Here is a 27,937-nt window from a genome sequence, read left to right as displayed (position 1 = left end):
AGTCACCATCATGGGACTTCATGTTGCCCCGACGGGAAACGGCGTGGGTGGAGGGCTGCACAGAGGCTTGCTGCCGTGATAATGAAGGGCTTGTTGCCTCTTGGGACGGCGAGTTGAAGCTCTTTGTGATTCTCAGCATAAAGAGTGACCGGCTGAGGACATGGCTGCAATTCAGGGTGGCATGGTTGATTGTCATCGTTGATATCAGGTACCTGCCTCTAAAATGACGGTACCGGTAGTGCGGCTCCAGGAGGGCAGCTCCTGCCAAACACACGTGCTCCTGGGCCCCTGCAGACAAGGTCGTGTTGCCAGCCAGGCCTGCAGCTGTGGGTGCAGAGGGGTGTACAGGGCACCGAGTGCCTCCCTCGATTGCTTGTGGGGCCCAGCCCTCCGTCCCTCCTGGTCCCCAGTGCGGCTCCTCCCAGGATTCTCCCAGCCCCGTGCACACCTCCGTCTTCACAGCTTCCGTAGTTTTCTCGTGGGCGGCCCAGGTGGGCGCCTGGGCAGGGTTCGTGTGTTAGTCGAGTTCTCTCTAGCCGTCCCTGGCTCGTAGCCCAGCAGGTCCCTTCAGATGAGTCAGCCAGCTGTGTACCTGCATGTTCAGGATACTTGTCAGGGGCCTTCCTCAGAGCAAGACCGACGCTCACCTCATCCTTGGGACTTTGGAGCCCGCCCTGGAGAGACTCCAGCCACGTCCAAAGGGGCCGTCCGGGTCCCCACAGGCTGGTGGGAGTGACTTCTGAGCCACTCCAGACCACACTTTGTGTTCCTACACCCCACAAAACCACTTAAAGTGCCATGTTCTGGTGCCGTGTGCCTCACCAGTGTGCCACACAAGCCTGCACGGGGATCTGAGCGGGCGCTGCCTTCCTCAGGCTATGCTTGAGTTGTGGGGCAACTGGAGCACTCGTGGCTGTGATTCTCTCCACTGTCTGGGCTTCCCTAGAGGGTCTCACCCGCAGCCTGAGGACCACATCGGCAGCCACCGAGGAGCCACCAGGTGCGGCGTTGGTCCCACTCAGTCCTTCTCGACTTTGGTGAGAGAGGAGACAGAAAAACTTCAGCTGGGAGCCCCAGGCCTTCTCTGCTTGGGGCCCTGGGACTGACATAGCACAGATCCTGCCATCCACGTGCTGGGGGCCCCGCCGTGCGGCTCCCTCCTCTGGTCAGGGGCTGCACCCTTGGGCTGTGCAACTCCTGGTTCTCACTCTCAGGGGCCCAGGGAGGGTGGTGGATGAAGAGAGAAGGAGAAGGGTGGCAGTTTGAGCCCAGTTGTGTTGGCTTCGTCTTCTGCCTCTTGTCCCTAAGTACACTGGCAAAGTTTTCCAGATGAAAACTCAGAAGGGATTTTTAATGACTGGAATCTGTGAATTCCATGGAAGCCAAGTCTGTCCACCTCTTTCACCCACCTCATTTCTCCTCGTTGGGGCTGATTTTGGCAGCGTTCATAGGGGCAGGGACGGAAGGGGTGGGGGCCAGCCGTCGGCCCTGTGTCCCTCCCCTCCTCCCCTCAGCGCCACAGCATTTCGGTGTCATCCCCTTCCGTGCACGCGTCCTCATGAAAACCAAGTGCGGCTGGAGGGAGATGCCTGCGCCCACTCCCGTGACCTTCCCGGCCGGCCTGGCTGCAGCGGCCTCTCGGCAGGCATCTTTCTGGTGCTGCCTCCGTGCCCCTCCCATCACCTGACGCTCATGTTCCTGAATCTTCACGCGTGTGCTCTGTGCAGCCACCTCACGGGCTCCCTGGGAACGGAGACAGTGTCTCACACTGGTCAGAATGCTCTTCTCTGTCCACTGAATAGTCCAACACAGAATCATTCCTCTGCGATTATTTACGCTTTGTTATGTAGAACTGGAATAAAGAAAAAGTGAATTTAGACATTACAGCCATCAGGTTGAAGCTTAGTAATTGCATTAGGGAATTAAATGGAAGCATTTGAGCTTCTCGAGTTCTAATTCCACATCTTCGTATCCCCATCACCCCATACCCAGTGTCTAACAGAGCTCTTGGTCTAGGAGTTTCTTGATAAATGCTTACTGAATTGAACTGGACTGAGCTTAACATTCCCACCCAGAGTTAGAAGCCAGTCCCTGAATAAATTGCATTTAGAACATGAGTTTGATGTTACTGTGGTAAGGGGTATCCTAAACGTCATAATTCCTAGTCAATATCGGGCATTTAGTCAAATAGACTCAAGTATAGAGAAGCATAGGCCCACCTGGCAAAAGGGCAAGGCACGGTGCTTTAGGTCCAGGTCCCCAATATCAACTATGAAAATAAAACGTCAACTCCAATGACAGCCCTGTCCTCAGCTGGTCACTGTTTACGCTAACAATTATAAACAGCTTGAACTTGCTGTCCTGAGAGGCAACACACCCTCCATTCTCTCTGCAGTGTAGCTGCCTTGGTGGATGGAACATGCCCCTCCTCCCTCCCTCCCCCATCCCTCCCTCCCCCCTCCTCTCTCTCTCCCTCTCTCCTCCTCTCTCCCTCCTTCCCCCCTCCTTCTTCCTATCTTCTCTCACCTTTCTCCCCCCCACCTTCTCTCCTGGACAAGGGGCAGAAGAGAGGAGACCTCCGGAATCTTCTCCTTCATCCAAGCAGCTTGGGGGCAGCATCAACAGCTGCAATTTGGCTGCCCCAGCAGGTGCCTCAGGGCAGCCTTTCTAATGGGAATCCTGGAATCATGTCTTTCCTTAATGTGTCCTAAAGGCTGGAGGACACGAAGTGAAACAATGCTCCATGCTCAGTCCTGTGATTTTGTGTAATTTTTGGACTTACTTTGAAATTGAACTAAATGATACCGAAGGTAGAGCGTGAAAAAAAAGAAAAAACAGGCTATGGTGTTTGAAAAACAAACAAAACCGTTTGGTTTGTTGGTTTGTTCTTAGACCTTCACAGGCTCCTAGGTCACACGTTTCAGTTTCTCAGCAAGTGACATTCTCTGCAGAAGCTGTGTCAGTCTCTTGTTTGATGATGTCAGCCACAGCAGAAAGAAGCACTCCGTAGGCCCCGTGCTCAGCACCTTGGCGTGAGCTCCTGCCATCTTCTGTTCATGCTCATCACAGCTCTGTGCAGTGGGCATCCTCCTGATCCCTGTGGGAGGATGGAGGATGGAGGCGGAAGGGTGAGTGATGGCAGGATCACATGAGGGGTCTCTCCCGAGGTAGGGAGGGGAACCCGGCCCAGGACCTTAGTGTCCATCCCATCCTTCTTCCTCCTCCTCTGCCTCTCTGTGACTGTTTGACTCAGGCTGCAGGGACAGACATGAGTATGTGCAGAGCCTGTGTGCACCCCTGGGAATGTGTGCTCATATTGGCAGGGAGGGATGTGAGTGTGTACAGAGCGTGTGTGCACACCTTGGGGATATGTGCTGGCAATGGCAGGGACAGATGTGAGTGCGTACAGAATGTGTGCTGGCATTGGCAGGGACACATGTGTACAGAGTGTGTGTGCACACCTCGGGGTTGTGGGTTGGTGTTGGCACGGACAGACGTGAGCGTGTACAGAGCATGTGTGCACACCTGGGGGTGTGTGCTGGTGTTGACAGGGACAGATGTGTACAGAGCGTGTGTGCACACCTGGGGGTGTGTGCTTATGTTGTTTTGTAACCGGCAAATACGTGGCCCGTTGCGTCGGGGGGCCCTGCGCCCATGCTGAGTCCGTCAGGGGCCCTCGGGTTGGGGTCTCCATCTGCCCAGACAGCACTCGAGTGGCTTGAGGTTTCAGATTCTTCCTCTACGGATACTCGGGCCTCCTCAGGACCAAACATCAGAACCAGCCAACTGCAAGCTACAAGAACGTTCAAATGCATCTTCAGTAGGAAAAACAAAAGCAATTGGAAAAATTTTCCAACGTGACCCCGTGGTTAAGCCGTTAGATACTCCAGCCAACAGATTGAGTCACTTTAAAATTACACCAATTAAAATGGTTGTGAGAGTTGCAGAGCTTTACCGCTAAACCTTGAAATAATTGAAGCATTCTGCTCCACTTGCTTACAAACTAGGGTTGGGGATACCTTTCAGTCCAAAGTAGCAACCTTCTAAATCCAGCTTAGATGCGAGGCTCCCACTGACACAGGAAGAGACAGTGGCCCTTGATTATTCTCCTGTGTTCAGATACTGTGTCATTTTTTTTTTTTTTTTTTTTTTTTTTGTATCCTGATCATCACTTCTGCTTTTCCAATTCAAACTAAAGGGTGTTTAGTTCTGTTTTGGAGAAGCTGTGGTTAGTGGTTTCTTTTCATGGTTTGCTTAATCTCTTAAGTCTGGTGCTTACATTACCCAAATAGAGTTTTCTTTAGTACGACAGTGCCATAGCCCAGGGCTTCTCCCTCCATATCTGCTCCCCAGGAGGCCCCCTGGGAATGGACACTGGAGATCCAGCCCCTCTCCGTGTGCCGTTTTCTTTGAGTCCAAGGTAGGTTTGGCTCAGAGAAGAAAAGAGGCCTCCGGGTTAGGTGCCTCTGACTGCTTGCTTGTGAAATGTTTAATGATAGGGCGACTTCCAAACTAATTTACACATTGATAGTTGTAGCGTGAAGTATCACCGCAGTCATAAGAACAAGAAACACTCCCATAAAGTAGATAAGCAGAAAAAAGCCATAGGAGTTTAATAAAGCGCAAATAAAATGGTGTTGTAAGAATGTACAGTGGGAAATGCTCTCAGTCCACCCAGATCCAGCTGTGGCGTCAGTCCAGCTGTGGCGTCCTCCTGTGAAAACATTCAGCCACGTGTGGTCCTGATCGCAATCGCTACTCTGAATTGTGATCCAGAATGTTCTTGGGGGCCGATGCCGGGACTGTTCCAGCAGTTGAGTCTGATTGGGCGTCACGGTGGTGATGTGCTTAGCGCGGCCAGCTGGGCGGAGTGGTGGCCACCCGTGCACTCGCCACGTGTAGCCGTTATTCTGGTGATGGGGTTGCATGCGGCGCGGCTTGTCCACCTGGGCTATTAAAGTACTGGGAACCCAACCGCGGGCGGCTGCCTCCCGACATGGAAGCTGTCTTTTTTATCCAGGGCCCTCTGGCGCTGCAGACCCCTGCCGCCAGTCTGAGCTCACAAGGAGTCACCGGAGGGCTCTGCTGGGGCGTGGAGGTCCCTGAGCAGGTGGTCACTTATTGCTTGTGGCGTGGTCCATGGCCTGTGAGTTTATTCTCGTGGTTTGTGTGGGCGAGGTTAAGCAGTTCACAGCTGGGCACTTACCCCTTACACAGGTGACACTAGTTAAAGTGGAATCTATATTAGCTCACACGGGAGTGTGTGAGGAGCTGGGAGGGTGGGGCGGTTTGGCCCTAGCACTAGATCCCGGGCTCCTGACATTTCTGCGTCTTCCAGTTGAGGGGCCGTCAGAGCCGCTGTGGGTCCTGAAGACAGTGGGTGCCATATGGACCAGGGATGCGGAAGCCTCTAGAGGCTGCGGGAGGCAAGGAGACGGTCGCTTCCCCAGAGCCAGCCCTGCCGACATTTCGACGTTAGCTGGTGGGACCTGTTTTAGACTCCAGCTTCCAGAAATGGGAGAAAATAAGTCAGTGTTTAGGGTGCTAAATTTGGGGTGATTTAGTGGAGAAATAGAAAACTAGCCCACAAAGGTGCACGTATTGAAATGTGCTCTGTCCAGGTGTTCACAGTGGTGTGAGGGGGATGGCATCGGGGTTCTGGGAACTGTGCAGTTTTACTGAAGGAAGGGGGTTCGCCACGCCTTTCCTCATGTAACTGAAGGTATGTATGCCTGCCACACTGCCCAGGAGACAGGGACTAGAATTCTGACTTTATTTCTTATGGGAACCAAGCCACAGTCAGAACACGGTGAGGGCCGAGACGAGCTTCCTACAGCCTCAACTGGGAAGAGGAATGGCAAGTAGTTTGTGTTTTTCTACACAGACCTGTCTTTTTCAGGTTTTGTTAAGTTTTGGAAAAAGGGAGAGGCCAGGCACACCTCCGCGAGGGACAGTGTTTCTGGAGGTGGTGCGGCTTCAGCCTGAACATGGCCGTGTGGTTGGGAGGCTCAGAAACTGCCTTCCAAGGGCCCTCATCTATTCCTTATTGCAGTAATACCTCGTTTACAGAAATCCACAGAAATGACAGTGCGGGAGGCTTCTGGTCTGGATGGGTTTGTGTGGACCGAGGTCATGGAATGTTGTCCCAAGTGCTAATCCTGATCCGGCAGAGGCTCTGTTCCCAAATAATTGTTCCACAGTTTCATGAGCCTATATCTGAGTGATAGTCTTTTAACTTTGTTGCATAAAAGTAAACAAAGTATGTCCTGAGGGTCTAAAAATCCATGTGGTAATCATGGCTGTAAACTCATACCTGGGGCTTTGGGATGGAGTGAAAACCACCGTCACCTGGCGTGGACGCTGCGTGGTATTTTTAGCGTGGCGGCCTGCTCGTGCCTTGAACGCTATCTGCAGTGTGAGCAACAGCTGTGCATTTGAGAAATGTGGACAGGTCAGCTTGCTCCTCCAGGGGCCTGCAGGCATCCGGGTGAGGGGCCTGAGGTGAGGCCACGTCAGTGGGAAGGAGCTTGGTTGTGTCAGCAGATATGTCTGCCTCTACAGGCCCGCAAGCCAGCCAGAACCCAGTTTTCCTTTGGTCATCTAATGCCAGAAGAAACTTGTTTCTTAGAGATTCTCATAATTTATATTAATGAACCATTTGACCATAAATAAAATGTTATAAATGCATGAGGCTTTACAACTTGGCAGATGTGTCATTGTATCAAACTGTTGAAGATATTTGTTTCACTTGAAGGTTTTTAGCATTTTATGTGCAAAGCAAATGCCAGTAGCATTTCGAAGGAGTATTTTGGAATTTTAAACACAGTGGGATAGTGCTGGGTCTCTGGGATACTGGTGAGGTGGACCTGACCTCAAGCTCTTGTAGCTTGCAAGCAGGATTGCTAAATTGTCACAACTGCAGTGCTGGAAAGTCAAAGTGGATTTCTGTAAATGAGCTATTAGTGGAATAAGGAACAGATGAGTGCCCTTGGAGGGCAGTTTCTGAGCCTCCCAGACACCCCAGGAGGAAGCGGGGGACGGGGGCAGTTACCCACCAGAACCTGGACGGTGGAGCTGGGTTTGCTGGTGGCCCTGCTTGGCAGGTCATTACGTGCAATAAGAAACAGGTGAGTGCCCTTGAGAGCGGTTTCTCGGCCCCCTTCAGAACTGCAAGTGGAAGACGCTCCAAGGTGGGGGGTGGGGGTTCGGTTATCCACAGGAGCCTGGATGGTGGAGCTGGGTTTGCTGGTGGTCCTGCGTGGCAGGTCATTACATGCACTAAGGAACAGGTGACTGCCTTTGAGGGCGGTTTCTCGGCCTGTTTCGGAACTGCAAGTGGAAGACGCCCCAAAGTGAGGGGTGGCTGGTGGTCGGTTATCCAGTGGGGCCGGATTTGCTGGTGGCCGCTGCGTGGCAGGTCACTGCGTGGAGCGATGGGAGGTGAGTGGAGTGGGAATAGAGGATGCACCCTCCACAGCTACTGCTGGCAGTTGGCTCTGGTAGCAGAAGGGGCATAGATAGAGGGATTCCCATCAGGGGCAACACGACTGGGGTCCCACGTGTGCTGGACGCCGAGGTGTGGCTATATGTAATCTGAGTCTGCACAGCCGTCCTGGTGAGTGGGTTCAGTTACCTTCCCATCTCACATTTGAGAAATCTCGGTGGCTCACATCACAGCTAGGTGGGTTGGAACTAATGTCTCAGGCAGGACGTTGGCCCCAGAGCCCAGATCTTACCTGCCCCCGCTCTTTTCAGTCCACCAAGCTTGTAGAGAGGGTTGTGTGGTGGTGGGTGGTGGCTGAGAAACCAACACAGTAGAAGGGGGGGAGGAAATAAACCAGGCAGGAGACACAGGCAGTGCTTGGGAGGTCTGCAGGGGGTCTGGGTGTGGGGGGCACCTCTGGGCCTGTGAATCCCGTTCTGTGCTCCTGGCTTGCCCAACCTTGGCCCTCAGCCACGTGCTGCGTGCTTTAGGTGAAATCTCAGTCGCTCGTGTGGTGCGGGCATCTTTTCTCCCTGGCTTTGCCTCTCCTTAAATCACGGAGTCTCAGTGGGAATGGCGGGGTGGTTGGTGGTCCATGGAATTTGTCCTCCACCTCCCCATCCTTGTCCTGTCCTGTCTGGCCTGTTACCTGAATCTGTGTCTCTTCAGAGCCTGCAAATGAGTGGAGGCCACGGCAGCCTCTCGCTGACCGACCTCTCAAACTCTTTTATTCATCAGAATAGTGTTAAATGCTGATTCCTAGGCACCCCCATTGGACACTATGCCTGCCTAGCATGGGTACTTTGGGGAAGGTACAGAGGGCTGCTGAGCTGTTCCAGGGGGGAATTTGCATTGTTGAATGTCTATTGTGTTCCTTCCAGCACTCTACATTCCACGCACACGTGGCGTTAAACCTGGAAGACCTCTGGGCGCTGTGCTGGTGAGGAAGCCCCGGCTGGACGAGGGGCTGCTGGGGCTCGGACTTGATTCCTGGGCTGGGGGCTGCGGGCTTATTCTCTTCAGTGGGTCTGCTGATGGGATGTCCTGAGAAGTCCTGCTGTGCACTCAGGGGAAGGTGTAGAGACAGGCTCAGAAAAGACAGACCATGGATTTAAAAATTCCTACTGGTAAATCTTTTATGAGCCAAGTAATTTGCATCTAACTGAAAACAATCATTGCTCGAATAATTGGTTTGTTTACAAAGTTGGTCCTATGAACAGATTAAAGTTTTCATTCATGCCTTATCTATAATGTAAATAGGAGCTATTACCGCAACTTAAATTAGCTTTAAATTTCGTATCAGATTGCAGTCCAGATTACAAACGGCTGCTTGATAATCTCATTGATAAAATGGAGGAATTTAGTGCTTGGAACCCAGAGTGAAGGGAACAGAATTGCTCTGGTTTCTCAAGAGCGTGTTGACTGAGGGGTGACCTGGGGTGAAGAGAAGTGGCTAGAGTCATTACACTCGAGGAGATGATCTGCCCCCACCTTTCTCAGCTGTCTTCTGGACAAAACAAAAGGGTGATAAATGGAAAAAATTCAGCACTGAGTTCGTCTATGCCCTGAGCTTCTCATAGGGTCATTAATGGGCTGTATCTGTGAAGCCTCCATACAGACACAAAGGAATTAGGCTAGAGTAAGGCGGCCGGCGTCCTCTGGCGTCAGGACCGCGTGTCATTTCCTAAAGCCCTTTTGGGTGAAATGACAGTGGCAATGTCGTTGTTTGGAGGAGTGTAATCTCACGTATGGGATGCAGATTTTAAATGATGCAGATTTTAAACATCAAAGTCAGGAAGCTTGGTGGGAGTGGCTGTCTTCCAAGTGGTTTTCTGTGCTGCCATGGATGAGGCGTGGATGTGTCATCTGTAGGTGAGATCCACTGGTGAAGGGGCTAAGCAAACCATGCAGGTGGGGGGTGGGGGGTGTGAAGCTGCATCTCTTCTGGCATCCCAAGGAAATACATCTTGTAAAACTTGTGAATTTGACCCTAACCCTAACCCTGAGTGTTGAAGTCTGGTGCAGTGTCTTGAGACCTCTTCTGCATTGAGGGTGAGTGACTGTAAATGACCGATTCCTCAGTGGTGAAAGTTCAAATTTAGCTTCCCTGAGGAAGCCAGACCTCAGTCACCCATATCTCCATTGTAAACACTGCGGCCCCTACGCGGGTGGCTGCAAATTTCCAGGCCTTCCTTGGAGAAGCAGCCGTGAGGTGCTTGATGATTTGATAACATCAGCCACCTTCTGTCTTCTGTCTAATTACGGTACAAATGATTCTCCTACAAGGAAATGGATCTGGTTTCTTCCCGATCGTTGGAAGAAGCAGCCCGCCTAGGGACTGCACCGTCCTCTGCACTTTCACAGCGAAGCCTGTGTCTGTCTCCAAGGAGTGTCACGTGTGTCGTGGGAATCGCCTCCTTAATTCTTCCTGCTTTTGATGGCTCGGGTAGCTCTGCCTGTTTCACCTGGGATGAGCAGCGGGTGGTCTCTGGCTGCTGTGGGACTAGGGCTTGGGGGTACATCATCACATCCGGTGGCCTGTCCAGGTGGGCATCATTGTCTTTTTGCCTGTTGGCTGAGGCAGCTGTGATGCCATGGGGGTCCTGCTTGTCAGGGCCAACCCAGTTCTTCCCGTGCACACCTCTCCTGCTGGAGTGCCTTTCCTTATGATGACGTGTTGAATTAGCGTGGAGAATGCAGAAAGGCTCTGGGCCCCTCTCCCATTCTTACTCCCTGGAGCTGTGATGCCCGACAAGGGAGCCCATAGCCAGAGGCTCCTTTAAATTGAATTAGAATAAAGATTTGATTACATAGCTAAACACATTTGAAAAGAACTTCACAGATTAAATTCCAGATTCAACCCTTCAGGCCCAGTGGCCACGTTTTGGGGCTCAGCAGCTGTAGGTGGCTGTTGTCTTTCTGTGTTACCTGAGCAGATTGGGGCGTTTCCAGTTCAGCAGGCAACTCTCTTGCATGGCTCTGCCTGTGGTGAGGGCACCTAGGCTGGAGAGCCTCGTGGGGATCCCTTAGGCCTCTGGCTGCAGCCAGGCTGCACGGTTCCTGTGCCCCGGGTCCTCTGCAGGCCCAGATGGATCCCACCACAGAGCCAGCGCTGCTAGACTTGGGTACTGTGTGCAGACAGCAGAGGGACGCAGAGGGGCACGTCCGGGCCTTGCAGGGGCTGGGGTGACTGGCCTCCTTGGCCAGGCTCCTGTCTCCGAGTCTTCAGGGGAAATGCATCCACCATCCACCATCCACACCGTGCACCAGAGGAAAACTGCAGGCTTCTCTGTGGATGGTGAATTGAGATCATGCAGAGTGACTAGGTTTGGGCTCCTAGCCAGCGTGGAACCTGATACCTTTAGGTGGAACCTGACATGCCTCCATGGGTACATGGCAAAGAGAAGGCAGCATTGTCAGCTTGAATCCAGATGTGCTCCCGTTTTGAGGTGGAAGGTTCTGGGAGTATTGGCCATTGGTGATTGTGCTGCCGTGGAGGACTTTGAATGCAGGCACTGGTTTGGGATAACCCTGGTTTCCTGGTCCTGTATGTGGGCATCCCTGAATATCCCGGACTGGAGGAAGGCAGGGCAGATGGGAGGGTGACAAGAGGTATCAGGTGTTTCCAGCTTTGGGGACTGATGCCATCAGATGGCCGAGATCAGGATGGTGGTGGCCAGGGACCAAAGCAGGGGTGCGTGGAAATGCCATGTTCCTCGGAGCAAGTGGAGGACCTCTTGAACTCTATTCCTGGGCAACAGTTCTTCCATCCTCAGGAATCTGTGCCATTGTAATTGAGTAGAAAATTCTGTAATTGCTCTAATTACTTACTGTTAAGTCCCCATCCCAATTACCATAAATTAGCAACAAGTGATAACAGTTTGCCTGGTCAAACCTTACCAAGAAAAACCAGTGGACCTAGTTTTAGTTGCCTCCAGCTCCCTCCAAATCAGATTCCTTAGCGGCTTGTGTCCCCACACTTGCTGCAGTTCCTCCTGGGCCTGGCAGGCACATTCCAGACATTCACATCTCAGCTCAGATGCAGGCGTTCACATTATTTATAGAAAATCGCACTGCGCTGTGATCGGCTTGAGCTGACGTTCTCTAGGTGGGAGGTGGAGGTTCAAAAGTTCTAATGGGATGCAATTAGAAATATGAATTTTAAAAATTCACGTGTTATGGACTCTGTTCCATGATTGCCTCTGAAATGAGAGACTATTTGCAGATGAGGCAGTCAGCCTGCAGCTCTCCTTAGATCTGTCCTAGACCTCGATGCCGTCCTTTGGCCTCTTCCTGGGTGTGGGGTGCTCTGCTTGAAGCAAAACCAAAGGAAAGAACGTGGTCTGCATCACTACTGCAGCCAGCTCAATGCGCACACCCACTGGGAGGGGGGTTTGATCACTTAATATTTTAAATGCATTTAGCATTAAACCAGCAAGTCAGCCAGGGCTTTCTGTAAGCAAGCTGCCTGGCTCATGGGAACCTGGCACTTGACCTTTTGGAAGAGAGTACTTGCTTCTGTGGAGTGTCAATATTTGTCTCATTTCTTGAGACTCTGCTCATAAGTGATGAACGTGAGTAAATTAGGACCTTTTTTTTTTTGTAAATTGGGCCACAGAGCTCTCTAGGCACAGTCAGGGGAGTAAACGGCTGTGAAAGCTGCCGCCTGATGTGAGCCATGGCCAGGCACTTTGGAACCTGGGATCCCATCTCCAGCCTTTCAAAGGACACAGACGAATATAAAATGTAGATGGGAGAGTTCATAATTTGGGCATCTCTGTTCTTTTGAAATCAAAGTGCAAAGAAAAAGTTTTGCCTTGAGGTCTTAACCCATACTTGTTTTTCTCCTGAGGTTTTAACATTTTCTTAACTGCTTTTTTCTCTCCCGATCCTTGGGGAACTTCTATCTTCATATCTTAAAAGATATGGTTAAATTCAACACTGAAATTTAAAAACATGCTTTCATATTTTTCTTTAAACTGATGTATCTGACATTGGTGAAGAACTAACTGGGAGTATTGGTTTATTTTTATTTTTTTGAGACAGTCTTGCTGTGTTGCCCAGGCTGGAATGCAGTGGCACGATCTTGGCTCACTGCAGCCTCACCTCTTGGTTCACGCCATTCTCCTGCCTCAGCCTCCTGAGTAGCTGGGATTATAAGTGCCTGCCACCATGGCTGGTTCATTTTTGTATTAGTAGAGACGGGGTTTCAACATGTTGGCCAGGCTGGTCTTGAACTCCTGACCTCAGGTGATTCGCTCACCTTGGCCTCCCAAAGTGCTGGGATTACAGGCACGAGCCACCACTCTCGGCCTGGGATATTCTTGATCATAACTGTAACATATCCGTTTAATAAAAACAAAACAGAACAACCACAAGAAAAAAAACAGCTGTCTGAAAAGTCTCGAAATTAAAGAGTTCACTTGGATAGGGATTTGGACACCTGTTGAATGGCCCAGCACACCATAGTTACATGGGCCACTCGGCCTGTTAGATCCTTAGGGTATTTGAAGTCATGTGGATATTTGCATTTCTGCCTCTGGATATCGTGTTAGTATTTGGCTAGTGTTTGAGGGCCACGCTCAGATCCGGGAAAACAAGAGCCCCTGCCCTCACGGCACTTCTCTTCCATGTGTGTGTGTTAGGAAAATAGAAAGCATAAGATATTTTTTTCAATGAGCTGGGAAGATGGAAAAACAAGCTCAAGATGTTTACTTGTTCAGAAGAAGGGAAGTGCAAGGAACACTCAGCTTTGCTGCTGCTGAAGGAGGCCCCTGGTGGAGGCTGTTTCAGAGGTGGGGTTTCTCTGAGAAAGGTGGTAAGAGGCAAATAGGATGCCCCATCTGGTTTGCCAGAGATGGGGAAAGTTAGTATCCCCAAAACAGCTTCAGCATTCTGGCAAAGCTTTGGAAAACCAGCTAGGGTGTGGGACCTTGTTGGCCGCTGGGTAGAAGGAAAACATTGCTGGTCCTGAGGACTGTACTGTTCTTCCACTGCTATAAAGAACTATCTGAGGCTGGGTAATAAGGAAAAAAAGGTTTAATCGGCATACAGTTCTGTGGGTTGTACAGGCTTCTACATCTGGGGAAACTTACAATCAGAGTGGAAGGTGAAGGGGAGGCCGGCATGTCTTCACATGGCTGGAAGGGGAGAGAGAGTGAAGGGGAAGGTGCCATGCACCTCCAAACAACCAGATCTCAGGAGAACTATCATGAGGACAGCACTTGGGGGATCGTGCTAAACCATTAGAAACCACCCCCATGAGTCAATCACTTCCCACCAGGGCTCTCCTCCAACACAGGGTTAGAGTTCAGCATGAGATTTGGGTGGGGACACACAGCCACACCATGTCAGGCTTCCCATTCTTCTCCTGCACGCGCTTCGCAAATGGTTCTGTCATTGGTTTTTGTTTCTGTTGATACATAATATATGTACATATTTCGAGAGTGCATGTGATACCTTGATTCACCCCTATATTGATGAAATCTGTGTACTTGGGATGTCTTTCACTTTAAATAGTTTCTTTTCCTTGTGCTGGTTATGTGAAGTTATTCTCTCCTAGCTGTTTTGAAATCCACAGTAGATGACCCACTGCCATGCCCCTGCTGATTTATCAATAGTAGGTCTCGTGTTCCCATTAGGCTGTGTGTTTGTGCCCGTTACCAGCCTCTGCCCATCCTGCTTATGAGTGGGCTCTGCTGGGCCCTGTTGACCACCTACTCTTGGCCTCCACGAGATCTGCTCTCAGCTCCTGCTTATGAGTGAGAACATGCGCCGTTTCCTTGCTTGGCTCGTTTGCTTAACGTAATGTCCTCCAACTCCATCCATGCTGCCGCGGATGACAGGGCTCTCCGCTGTGTGGTGGAGTATTGCTCCTGTGTATATTTGGGCCACGTTCCCTTCATCCCCTGTTGACGGGCACTCAGGTGATTCTAGACCTTGGCTACTGTGGATGGAAGCTGAGAGCAGTCACTGGCTTTATACTCGGGGGACGTGAGCCACTTTGATGTTCTCAAGCAGCCTATCCCCAAAGCCCTCCGTAGAATGCCGCATTCGTTTGTACCCATGGCTGCTTCTACTAGGATGAACAGCTGGGAAGGGGCTTTGAGTGAATGCTTGGGTTTCTGTCTTTAATTGGTACCCAGCTACACTGGCCAAGCAGGGCTCCCAGTGACCCTGGACACTACCTCACATAAGGTCCAAAGATGCAGTTAGGTTCTTTTTTTAACTTAAAAAAAAATGCTTTTGACCTCGTTAAGCTATAGCATTATCAGTTAGAGTTTTTCATATTGGAAAGGTGTATATTTTATTAGAAGGAAAGAAATCCTGTTAAATACTCTAACCACAGATTAAATCATGTCAAGGAAAGAGGTACTATTTTGGGGGAAAATGACCCCTTAATGTCAAAGATCAAGGAGATGACTTACATTGTTTGAGTTAATTATGAAATCTTAAGTGGTTTTAAGAAGATGAGCTGTGGATGCTGCAAGACATGAGACTGATACTGATTTAATGTTAGTCAGCCCTGACAGTATGTGGCTACTATTTAAAGCTTGCTCCAGTATTGCTTGATAGATTGTAAGTTAATGTAAAGATCTGTTTGATGCTTTTATTTTACAAAATATTATTGAGAAAAAGTTTGACAGCCAAGGAACGGCCTTCAACCAATTTCTTCCTAATTTCTATCACCAGAAAATTTTGTCCTGTTAATTCCAGAATTTACTTTTGGAAAGTTCCCGTAAGGACAGTAGAGGTAGTGGTGGTTGAATGGTGACTTGAATTTAGGTGAAGATCATTAAATATTTCATAGTCATGTTTGTCTTGGTGGTTTTAGCAATTTTATATTAAACTTAGAACTGTGAATCAAACCAAATGTGTTCTTTTGCTTTTGTGATACTCCTTTGTATGACTATACTGGTAAAGAATGATAAAATGTGTATTGGGTATTTTCTCTGTGTAGATATTAGGATTTTTAGGGGAACAAATTAATCATTCTTCTAACATACACTGTGCTGTGTGTTGGGCCTTTGTATATTAGTTGAATCACTATAATGAGGACCACTTGAAAGTCTGTTTCTATAGCAGATCTTTTATATGTTGACTTGTGTTATGCAAAATCCTTCATCCTCTAAGAAGACTAAGCAATGGGTTGGAGGAGAGATTTTATCACCCATTAGGTCTATTCTGAATGCCCAGAATTGAATGCAAGTACTAATTATGTTTTTGAAGTGGTGTGTGTGTGGGGGGGTGTGTGTGGTGGACTCCTTTTTAGGTCATGGGAGGCAGGTAAAGCAAAGATGAGATTTGCTGATGAACATTTGTGCATATGCTAGTGGAGAAGTCATATGACTTGACTGCACCTGCGTACTCTGATTTTGGTTTCGTTAGTGTCCGTAGCCGCAAGCCTCAGCCGCCTCTGGGACCCACCCTGAGGGGCTGTGGTGAGGGTTATTACAGAGTCGTGTGTCTTAGCGAATGGCACAAACGGCCTTGTGGGCCTACTTTGGCTTTGTTTGAACCTCTATATTGTTAAACTAAGTTTAACATTTTGAGGATTATAAATTGTGATTCTTGCCTAAGAAGAGGTTTCTGTTGTCTCTGAAGACAGGAGCCCCAATACAGATGGTCCCTGGCTCCCAATGGTTACATATGTGTTTTTTTTTTTTTTTTTCCAACCTTGTGATGGTGTGAATTAGTCACACTCAGTGCATTGTTTGGCCCAAGATGGGCTGCCTCTGGATGAACTCGTTGTAAGTTGAAACTATTATGTCAAATGTACTTTCTATTTAGGATATTTTCAGCTTACTCTGGGTTTATTGGAACAGTTTCATCCCACGGTAAGTCAGGGAGCATATGTGCTCATAAAAGTAGAGACGATCTCATAGATACCGTGAGATATAATGTCTCGGATGTTATACAGATACGATGAAAACAATCAAGTGGGACTTGGAAGCCTTGGAGGGACTCACATGGGCGGCTCCTGGAATGCAATCCTGAGCGCCACTGGCTTCTGGATGTGACATCTGTGCCTTCTGCTTAGCCCAGTGTGTTATCGGCTGCTCTCGAGGGCAGAGAGGTCCAGCGTTCCAGTGTTTAGGTATTTGAGCTGCCTTAAGAGGCTAGGTCAATTCTCACTGGTGTCTTCAGGGCTTTAGGCCTTCTGAACAAGCAGGAGGAAGGACGACGTTGTAGAGCTTTGGAAATCTCAACGGACTTCAGGGCCATCCCCCTTGGCAGGAGAGAGCCCCACTGGAGGCAAGCAGGGTGCCGTGCGGGCCTGTGTTGGGCCCAGGCATGTACGGACGTTGTGAGGGCCACAGGACACAGATCGGTCTTGGTTCACAACTGGTGTCGATGGCCACGCAGCATTTCTGCCAGGTACATGAGTGCGGGGACTTGGGTTTTGGGGTGTGCGTCCTGGTTGCCTAGTTGCTTGGAAGACCCCTCTTCAGACCTCAGCCTGAGTCACCGTGACAGGCCTCCTGCTTCACACGCCACATGGAAGCTGTGGCGTCGGTCAAGGACGTCCGCCAGGTGTCAGATGTGCGTGTGTATCTTCCTTGGTCTCGGGATGGGTCTTGTTTTGAGGTTATAGTAAACGTTCTTTAAGAGGGGTTTTGGATTTTTAATGTTGTTTGCAAGGAGGCAGCAAGGAGTGCTTGACCAGTGAGATGCCCTTTCCAAGCAATGCAATTTCAGATCCCAGCAGGTAATTAAGGCAGCGGAGCTGTGGGATCACTTTTCCCACCAATGAGAATTCAGATCACAGCAGGTAATGACGGCAGAGGGTGGGTGGCAGAACCCTGAACTGTGGCTGTTTCTGGTGTCTTGCCCCGCGGACAGAGCATGCTGGGGCCTCCGTGGTCCTCTGTGGGGTGAGTGGAGCGCATGAGCTGGGTGCTGCTGGGCCCTGGCTGGCTCCCCAGCCCGGGGTTTATGCAGGACTCGTTAGACAACTTGGAACCCAGAAAGCAGCACGAGGAGAACGGGATTGTGCCTTTCTGGATCGTTGGTGCTTCCCAGTCTCAGACACTGAGCAGGCTCTGAGGGGTCTCGCCGGGAAGACTTGCACAGTCGGCCCCCAGGATGGAGTGGGGCTGCAGCGGGTCTTGCAGGAGCTGGAAGTGGGGGTGAATGTCTCGCAAGCGGGACCTTTCAAATGGGCCCAGCAGGATGCATCCGTGGAAATGGTGACTCCTAACGCAGGGCTGCGGCCAGCAGGACCTGAAAGGCTACAGCGGGCTCTGTTTCTGCTCTCTCTCTCAAGTCTCTGCATGGTTTTCCTTGGTTTTTGTCTGTTTGGAGGACGCTTCCCCCTTTCTTGCGCTTACCTAGCCTTCTGAGCTTCCTTGTTGAGTATGACAAAGCCCTGAGAAGGCATTTTTATCGCATAATTGTGTTATCCTGGTGGCTGGATAAATGACCTGCAAATGTGGGTGACTCAGTAGCTCTGAGGGTGTTCAATATGCAAGCCAGAGGTGGGAAGGAAATGTTCAGGCAGGCATCAGAGGATCTGTTCTCTGCTTCACACTGGGGCCCTGGTTTGCTGACAGTCTTCACACTCGATCCAAAATGGGGATAATGAAGTCTCACGGATTCAGCTTCAGCTGAGGGCTGCCTCCAGCACAGTCTTGTGTGAGTAACAGTTTATAGGTTTGGTGCGAAGGGCGGGCGTCAGTTGATCTTATTTGTGGTGGTGCTTATGGTGGGTTTTCCGTAAGGAATGTAGACTTTATTAGCTTTGGCAAGGGAATCCTGAGTGATAAATTGGAAGAAGGTTCCAGGAAATTCTGGAACCTGCAGTGAATCTGGAATCTGTATGAAATTGAGATTTGGATTCTCACGATTTCCTAATGCTACCCCGAAACCCAGTAGTTGAGACAGTCGTAGAGCTTCGGTTGTGCTGCCCCGGTTCCCCATTTTAAAAGGAACACGTTGCTTTCATCTAGAATGTTCTGAGCTCTGAGTGCTGCCGGCAGAGTGAGCAGCTCTCTGCATCAGAGGGGAAGCCAGGGCTGCGCTCACGGCGTCGCGGCAGCTGGGAGCTGACCCTGGACCTCAGGCACGTGTGATGCTGACCATTTTCTGTAAACTCCAAGGGTGTAGCGGTCTCCTTGGTCCTTTACAGTTTTCTGAAGCTTTTGATGTGTCTGCACCTTATAGATTTTTCAGAAGTAGACAGCATTTTCCCACACCCTTGGGCTGAGTTTCGTCAGAGGCTGGTGTATGGGAAGCACCACACCCACATTCTGACAGGGAAGACGCTGGTGCCCAACTGAGGTCAGAGTGGAAATTTGTTCTTCCTTCCCTCCAGTCTGGTCCAGCTGCTCCCTGCATGGCCAGAAGAAAATCCTGCTTATCCAAGTCATAGGCAAACCCCCGAAGTCAAACATTTGTCTTTTTTCTTTAATATGCCCATTTAGTTTATATGGGATGATAAATAGAGAAATGTCTTTCAGGGGAAAATTAATTTCCTTAATTACAGAGAACTTTTTGGATAAAAACTGCAATCAGGAGGTTATTTTGTAATAAGATCTAGTTAAATACTACAGTGGAAAGCTTCCTTATATTTGATCTTAAACTTGGGCCCTGTGTGCGTGTCCGCACGCTCGTGCTCATGACGCCAGGGGCAGATGCGAACTACAGGCACAGTACATACTTTCTGGTTGCTTTTTTGAACGTCTTATTGCTTGGCCTCTCCGACTCCAATGTTGAGTTATGTTGATTCTGTTCAGAATGTTCATCCCTCCGTCTAGGGTCCAGTCGTCTTTCAGGGAGGAACCCACTTCCTCATCTCTGTCTCCTACAGTATTGTATATTTAATAGTCAAATATTTATAGGTTACTTGGGTGACTGATCTGTTCATTAGGAGGAAAACAATGCCAATTTTCACATCATTAGAATGGACTTGTTAAATGATTGTTAGTCTAATGAAGTTTCCATGGCAAAAGAGGCTTTGCAGATGTGAGTGTAATGGACAGTGAGATGGGGGAGGACCCTGGGTTGTCCAGGTGGGTCCAGTGTCTTCACATGTGCCTTTTGAGAAGGCAGTACGAGGGTCTGCCTCAGAGGAGGAGACCTGAGGACGAGATAGAGGCCAGAGGGCTGTGGGGCTGAGGGCGGGGGTGGGGCAGGGGCCGGAGGGGTGCAGGGCTGAGGCCGGGGCAGTGGTAGGAGGGGTGTGGGGCTGTGAGTCAAGCTGCGTGGTCGCTTCTATGAGTTGGGAGACTCCAGGCAGGAATACAAGCTACTGACCCCTTGACTTCAGCCCTGGGACTCCTGACTTCCAGGGCTCAGAGGAGGTTTGCATTTGTGGTAATTTGTTGCAGCAGCAATAGGAAGCGAACGCATTGTATCTGTTCTTCACCTCCAAACCTTTGAAAAGTAACCCTGTTGTTTTGGCCTTTTGTGTGCCTTAAATTCTAATGAGATGGTTTGTAGGAAATAATGGACACAAACGATGGCAGAACAAAAAGTTGGACAGAAGCAGTGTCTTCTGTGTTTCTGTGGTTTGGGTCTGTGAAGTTAGATTTCGGTCAGAGAGTGTGGTCTTGTTCAGCGTATACCTGGAGTACTTGTTCAGAGCTCCTGGGGGAGTGGTCTTTAACACTGTTAGCATTAAAACCCCAAGCACATCAGGGCCAGAGTTCCTGAGTCAGTGTTAGGAGACCTTTGAATAAGAGTTGGCATGTAGAGTCTGCCCACTTTACTAGTATGAAGCAGCAAAATCTTTCTTTTTATTTTTTGAGATGGAGTCTCGTTCTGTCACCCAGACTGGAGTACAGTGGCGAGGCCTTGGCTCACTGCAACCTCTGCTGCCTGTGCTCAAGTGATTCTCCTGCTTCAGCCTCCAAATTGCATGATTTATTTTCCTGTTTTATATACTTACTATGTGAAAACTCTGCAAACTTTATTAATACAAATGACATGCCAGAACTCAGGAGAATCCGGCATTTTCCCATGCAAATTAGTAGTGATGTGGAATTCCTGGGCTGGTTTGGTTTTATAAGACATGGGGCGGATTCCTTGCCTAATTTCTGTGGAGCTAACAATTGTTAGTCACCCAGCACTCTTACCTCCCCCAACAGCTCAGGTGAGGGGGCTGTTACCCCCACTGTCGTGATGAGAGGCAGGAGACTGAGGCTTAGATGAGCAGGTGACACATTACTGTCCAGCCCCACCCACCCTGTAGTTTCCTGCCATGGCTCAGCTGTCTTCCTGCAAGAAAGGACAGACACCCTGGTGCTGGGTAGAATTCCTTGTGACCCCCTTTCCATCCTCCAGGGAGTTCTTGCTTTACAGTGGTGGCTCATGGGGAGTCCTCTGGCCCACTGAGAAAGTGACTCATGTTGTGACATTCCTGCCTCTGTCCGGCTGCTGTCGATTGGGTGATTTGTAAAGAGACATTTATTGCTCACAGCTCTGGAAGCTGGAAAGTCCAAGGTCAAGGCAGTCCAAGGTCAAGGCACCTGCAGATCTGGTGCCCCAGGGCCTGTGGCTCACAGATGGCAGCATCTCGCCGGGTCTTGCGTGGCAGCGGTTGTCTCGTCAGAACTCACGTTGTGGAGGAGCAGGAGGGCTCCTCCAGGCCTCCCAACAAGGACACCAAGCCCAGTCCTGAGAGCAGGACCTCCCAAAGGCCCCACCTCTTAATGTATCCCGTCGGAGATGGTTTCAGCATGAGGTTTTGGGGACATTCAGGCCAGAGCCATTGCTCTGCTGTGGTGTCAGGGCTGCATGGCATCATTACCGCAGCAGAGCCACAGCTTCTTATCTGCATTTGCTGCAGGAGGAAGACGCAGGTGCCTGTGCAAGTTGGGGTTCGGTGCAAGAAGTGGAGACCCTCTGGGAATCTTAGCAGGAGGAACGTAGGGGCTTTGAGAACTGACACCTTCGGACTGTAGTTTTCTTCAGACTGTAAAAACCTTGGTGTGTGACAATACTGAACATTGCCTGAGCCCTGTGATCCTGTAAAACAGTGATGGTTAAGACATTCCCCCTCCCCACAACTGCGCCCCCACTTTTACTGCAAGAAGCCCCTTCCCATGTGGCTTAGGCTGACTGGCGGATGACCATTTACCGAGGACAAGGCCAGATACAGGCCTTCAAACCCCCCTTCTCTGCCTTATAAGTGATTAGCTAAACTGCCTGTTCCCACTAATCAATCACCTCCCACCTTGAAATGGTTCTTCGTGGTGCAGTTGCGGCTAGGGGGGTGGACTTGTCTTTGACTGTCGCCTTCCACAGAGGATGGTTAGGGTGGGCAGGAAAGAATTCTCTGCTACAGGTCTGCATTCCAGGCTGTTTCCAGAAGTGGGAATTCTGGTGCCGTGGAGTCTGCGAATGGATTTCTAGTGTCCCAGCTTCAGGTGGAGTTGAAATTGAGTGAGGCAACCCACCACACCCATCTGGAGCCAGGAACTAGAGCCATTTTTAAAGTGGCAGTTTCTCCATAAGATTACCCAAAAAATGCGCTCAGCACGTTTCTTTCTTTCTCATGTGCATTTGGCCATCTAAAATGGGAATGGTGGTTTTTTGAAGCATGGATGTAGTTTTAAATTTTGAGTATTGTAAACCTTAATGTAGCTTCTTAAAATGTTTGCCTGATTATCTGGAGATTTACTAAACCTTCGGAGTGGTAATAATGAGTTGATCTATATGACTTTGCTTTCTAGGATGCAATGAAAGTACTCTAATTAAAACGTCTGCAGTTGGGTCAGCAGGCGATTGGCCAAAACAAATTCTGCTTTTTGGGTTTCTTTAACCAAACAAGGGAGTAGAGTGTAGGCTGAAGTGGCAAATTCATTTCAGAGCACGCCAGAGCCCTCAGTGGTTGAGCAGCCTTCTCAGGTGAACGTGGAACGTGCCGTGAGTCTTGGCAAGCCTGGCTACTGATATGTGCACGTGACACCACAGAGCCACATCTAGGAAGATGTGGTTTCTGTAACAAGTTTTGGAAAACCAAAGTTCAACCTAATTATCCAACTTTGTTACAGAAAAAGCTTAGACCAGATGGCCAAAGACCTGATTGTTTCACGGTTGAGACATGGTTATAAAATTGCCCTTACTTGGTGCCAATCAGTGTTGGTCCACAGTGATACTCCTCCAACCTCACTGAATAGTTTGGAGACTGATATGAGACTGTGAAAATCTCCTTAAGGTGAAAAGGGCTCTGGGGCACCCGGGAATATCCGCACACCCGTGGCCATTCCCCTATAAGGTGGAAAGGACGGCTGGGTCACGCGGGAGCATCCGCACACCCGTGGCCGTCCTCTTTAAGACGGAAAGGGCTGCTGGGGTGCCCCGCAATATCTGCACACCCGCGGCCATTGTGGCTGTCCCCCTTTCTGCTCAGTCACCTCTGTGTTCCCACATTCAGGCTTTGGGACACTCATGAGTAGCTCGTCCCCTGGGCTGGTGAGGAAGGAGTGGGCGGTTGTTCTGAGGCTCTGTCACTCTCTGCCCTGTCATGAGCTGGGCAAGGCAGTGGCAGTGGCAGTGACCCTGGAGGAGTCTGGTCAGTGAGGGCTCCGGCAGGAAGTGCTGAGGCTTGAGGTGGCTCTGCCAGTCGTAACCAAATGTCTTCCCTCTTATTTCCATGATTCCTTCTAGTTCTGCACCTTGCACTGCAGAGTCTCTGTGTGTCTATAAATACACATGAGTTACGATACAGGTGTCTCTTTCCCCTCTGTCTGCGGCTGGGCCCAGGGAGTGAAGTGCAAGACCCCCTTACTGCTGGATGCCCACCAGCACGAGGCACTGCCTGCCCTGCTGACGAATGCCTACAGCGAGTCCTGGAAGCCGCCTCCTGAGCACCTGGACCGTTGACGGTGTATACGGGAGACAACTGAGCTCCCCTTGCCCCACCCTGAGCAGAGACTGGGGAGGCGGCGGCAGCACTGCCCCCATGGTGCATCCTTGGTGCATGGAGGAAAGTGTGTTCATGCTTAAAACACAGCCCATCCTCTCAAAAGCAGGGTGACAACCACATTTACTTCTGGAATCTTAAAAAAGGGCCTGTCTCTTTGAGAGAAGAACGTGGCATGTATGTGTGTACCTCCTTTGTTTTTTTTTTGGAGACAGTTTCCCTCTGTCACCCAGGCTGGAGTGCGGTGGTGCGTTCTCAGCTCACTGCAAGCTCTGCCTCCCGGGTTCATGCAATCCTCCAGCCTCAGCCTCCCAAGTAGCTGGGACTACAGGCACCCGCCACCACGCCTGGCTAATTGTTTGTAGTTTTAGTAGAGATGGGGTTTCACCGTGTTAGCCAGGATGGTCTCGGTTTCCTGACCTCGTGATCTGTCCACTTCGGCCTCCCAAAGTGCTGGGATTATAGGTGTGAGCCACCGCGCCGGGATGTGTGTACCTTTTTACAAGTCTTGCCCGACCTTTGCATTGAAAAATTATTGAAAAACTTAAGGATGTAACTGACAAGAACTTGATAGGTTTCTCCAAGTAAAAATTTGGAAAAGTTAAGTGAACCCATAATGTGTTTTATTTCTATGAGTCCCACACTTGGATTTTTAAATGTGGGCAAAACATCTGTATGTTCTTCAGCCTGATTTCCGTGGAATCGTGAATGAAACGTGCTGAAGTTGCCGTGCGGATTTTGTTATGTGGCGGTGACAAGTGGGGCTGGTCACTAAACAACTGGAGGGATCCCTGTCCTTTCTGTGCTCCTGTTGGACACTAGGCACGTGCTTGGGTGTTTTCTGTGTGTGGACAAGATGAGGACAGAATTTCCAGATTCACGCGGTGGTATCTTCTCCCTTTTCTGTTAAAACGTGTCTTCTGCTGCTTCTACATAGACCAAGTGTTTCTTTCTCTTGCCTGTCTACAGAAACGCTGTTTCACAAAAACTGTGTTGTAGACATGTGAAGCTGAATTCCACATGATCAAGCAGATACAGATGACTGAGTATACTGTTTTGTGGAAGGAAGGTTTAAAATGATTTTTAGGTTTTTCCCTGAAATAGAGAATACTTTCAACTTTTTCCCTGAGATAGGGAATAATGAAATGGGAAAATAATTAAATTTTCCCATGTAATTGTTAGATTATATTTAATTATTAGATTATTCATGTATTGCAAGGGAAAAAGGAACTAGATCACCCCATGTACCCTAATGAAAATTTAAAGGGTATGGGCGAGTTCATTTGAACTCCTTTAATTTGTTTTTGTTTGTTTGTTTTTGACAGGCTCACTCTGTTTCTCAGGCTGGGTGCAGTAGTACAATGACAGCTCACTGCAACCCCAACCTTCTAGGCTCAAGTGATTCTCCTGCCTCAGCCTCCCCAACTGCTGGGATTCACAGGCGTTAACCACCACACACAGATTATCACCTCTTGGAGACTAGCTTTGAGTTTGGGCATTCACTGAACTATATTTTGGTTAATTCTCAAAGTTTGTCACTGTTTATCTTTAATTTGCTAAAAATCTACATGTATTGTAAAATGCGTTACATTTCCTTAGCATTCACGGATTCCCCGTTAGTGGGGCAGAGACACAGAAGGGCAGAAGGCGTTCGGACATCATCAGGGTTGCAGTTGAATCCTTGCCCCGAACACACTGGAGCTCTGGGCTCTGTGGCCCCACGGGGGTCCTCTGTCCACTGAGGGGGCCAGGTTACCTGGAAGGTCCCTCCAGCCTCTGCAGTTTTGCCCTTTTCCGGTTAACATCTCATCGTTGTCCTGGGCAGCACTGCCATTCGTTCACTGACACACGAGTGAACAGCTGGTCAGTGGCCAGTACTGCTTCCTTCAGCTGGGAGGTGGTGATGTGATAACACTTCCGTGGAATTTGCTTCTTGGTGTATTAAGGGTTCAGTTGTATGTTTCTTTTTAATCTGCACCTCTGAATTGGTCTTTTGATTGCAAAGAGATTGCTTACTGGGTTTGTTTCTGAATATTTGGTGGATAACAGAGAACCTTGCTTATCTGTGTGTTCATTTAATGTGTTTTTGCCAGGCATTTATATGGGTGTGTTAGCCCTCAGCCCACTTTCTGTGTGTGGTGGAGTCATTGAAATCATTTATGTGAAGTCTCTCTTCTATTAAGGCCAGAGGACGTGGGGTGGTGTCTCCCTAAACTAGGGGGAAATGGCACTGTTCTGCCTTCCTCCCTGGGAACGCTGGTGTTTCCAGATCTCTGAACTTGGCTCCCACACTGGGAGAGTGGCTGTGGCTTCTGGAGCCCGTTTTGTGCGGGACTGACTCCTTCACTTGCTTTATTCCCCACCGTCTTTGCTGCTTTATGACGCAGGGATGAGGGAGTTGGGCCCGGGGGTCTTGCCTGTGCCTGAAGGGCCCGATGCAGAAACTCCTCGTGGGAAGGATGATCCTTGAGGGCAGCTTTTGGAGTCTTTTCCTACTTTTAACTGAGAAGCAGCTATTCACATGATTCTATTCTGCTGGTGTGTTTCAAAATAACTGGTGTAGAGTTGTGAAGATGTCCGAGACACCCATGATCCACTCCGGGCCAGTGCAGGACATTGAGCTCAGAATCCTTCAGACCATTCAGATGCCAAAGATTCTTGCTTGGTTATTCTCAAGCTTATGAGAATCTAAAACGCGAGCCACGGTATGGATTTTCTCTTGAAACCCCCTGACTTTGCCTTGTATTTTGGGCATGAATGACTTCATCAAGGGGAAAGAATTTGAGGAAGGAGCCTCTGAGGCTAGGAGGGGGTGGGAAGGGGTTGGTGGAAGAGGAGGGAAAAGGAGCTGTAGAGAGAAGAGCCAGGCTGGGGCTGGGGCATCTCCCCATGATGCTCCCCCACCCCTGGCGCGAGGCCCCAGGGACTGACTGATTTTCCCACAGGGAATGTGTATGATTGCGTGTCTGTTGCCCTCAGGGTGGGAAGGGAGGTCCTCGGTGGTGGCCGCTGTTGGCCTTCGCCTCCGTGGGTGAGGGCTGCTCCATCCCCGGCTCTCCGACTCCTTGCCTGGCACCTCCCTCGTTGGAGGCCGTGATCCATCAACTTTGTCAACACGTGTCCTGCAGACTAGTGCTGACTGCAGGTTCAGGTTCAGGAGTGGTCAGAGGAGGCCAGAGGAAGCCGTCGTGATGCGAAGCTAAACGTTTAATGATGGCGCTGTTGAGGGCATGAGCCGCGTCAGCCCAAGAGTCTGGGTAGGAGGGAACCGTGGGGTGGAGGGAAGACTGGACAGATGGGTACTTTCCTCGGCCCCTGGGAGCATGGCCAGGTCCACGCTCAGACCTCCTGGTTTCTCCCATATTTCCATAAATAGCAAGGGAAGGACTCGGGGCAGAAGTAGTTCAAGGGCCTCTAAAGACTTACGTAATTGTTAATAGGCCTACTTTTATGCTTTCTTATGTATTAAGAGCAAATCATGACACAAACTCATTTCTGTTTGAAGAAATCTTTACTGCTCTCATTTTTGTGGCAAGCAACATTGATTCTTTGCTTAGTGAGCGTTAGTGCCCTCCTGCAAAGTGCTGCTGCCTGGCGTGTCCTCGCACACACCTCTGTCCATTGGTCTCCGTTCACCTTTCCGCCTAGAATTGTAGGAGGGGCACTGGGATCGTAGGGCTAGAAAGAAACTCTGAAGGCCACTTTTAGGGGCGGCTTGCAGGCTTTGGTGCAGTGGAGACCTTAGGACCTGCCCCTCCTGGCACACCTGTGGGTGTGGCGAGCAGTGCCAGGGCTGAGGCACAGGTGCTGAGCCCGGAATGTGAGACGGCAGAGGCTGCACACGCCGGCAGGTGTCTGCTCCAGCCGCCGGGGGTTTCCGCAAGGGGTCGGGGGGTTGGTTTTCCTCCTTGAATTTGGGTGGGGAGGGTGTCCTGGGGTGCTGTGTCTGCACTTGTGTTGCTCTGAGGTCAAGTTGTGGCCCCGAGTCCCTGTCCCTCTGCCAAAGTGAGGGTTTGCCCATTTTCAGGTCAGATTTCCCTTGGGTCCGGGTCTCTGGGAGTGGGGCGCATTCCAAGGGGGCGTGAACACGGTGGACGCGCGTGGGCCTCTTCCTCTCCCCTCAGCTCCTGGGTTGTGTGTGAAGAGCTGCCCAGCAGAATCACCCTCCTGCCTGGGGTTTCATTCACCAGAAATCGTTCTCACTGTGGACTCTTGAGTCAAATGTAATCCAGGAATGGAACTTACTGTTACTAGATGCCACACACAGGATCAGGAGCTTAGTTGGGGATTATATGATCTGACCCCACACCTTAAAAGTAAAGACTATAGTTGTCAGGCCTCTGAGCCCAAGCCAAGCCATCGCGTCCCCTGTGACTTGCACGTATATACGCCCAGATGGCCTGAGTAACTGAAGAATCACAAAAGTTCAAATGCCCTGCCTGAACTTAACTGATAATATTCTACCAGAAATAAGTGAAAATGGCCGGTCCTTGCCTTAAGCGATGATTTTTTTTTTTTTTGGAAATTCCTTTTCCTGGCTCATCGTGGCTCAAAAAGCTCCCCCACTGAGCACCTTGTGACCCCCA

The 27,937-nt window shown here is 50.0% G+C and overlaps 1 pseudogene; it reads left to right on the top strand.

Annotated features, from left to right (window-relative positions):
- The first annotated feature begins 223 nt into the window (after positions 1-223).
- On the top strand, positions 224-10,673 carry LOC139361158 (uncharacterized; annotated as a pseudogene).
- Positions 10,674-27,937: the final 17,264 nt, after the last annotated feature.

This window comes from Macaca nemestrina (assembly GCF_043159975.1).
Source record: "Macaca nemestrina isolate mMacNem1 chromosome 11 unlocalized genomic scaffold, mMacNem.hap1 SUPER_11_unloc_3, whole genome shotgun sequence".
Classification (NCBI taxonomy): Eukaryota; Metazoa; Chordata; class Mammalia; order Primates; family Cercopithecidae; genus Macaca; species Macaca nemestrina.
This window is presented reverse-complemented; position numbering and strand designations above follow the sequence as displayed.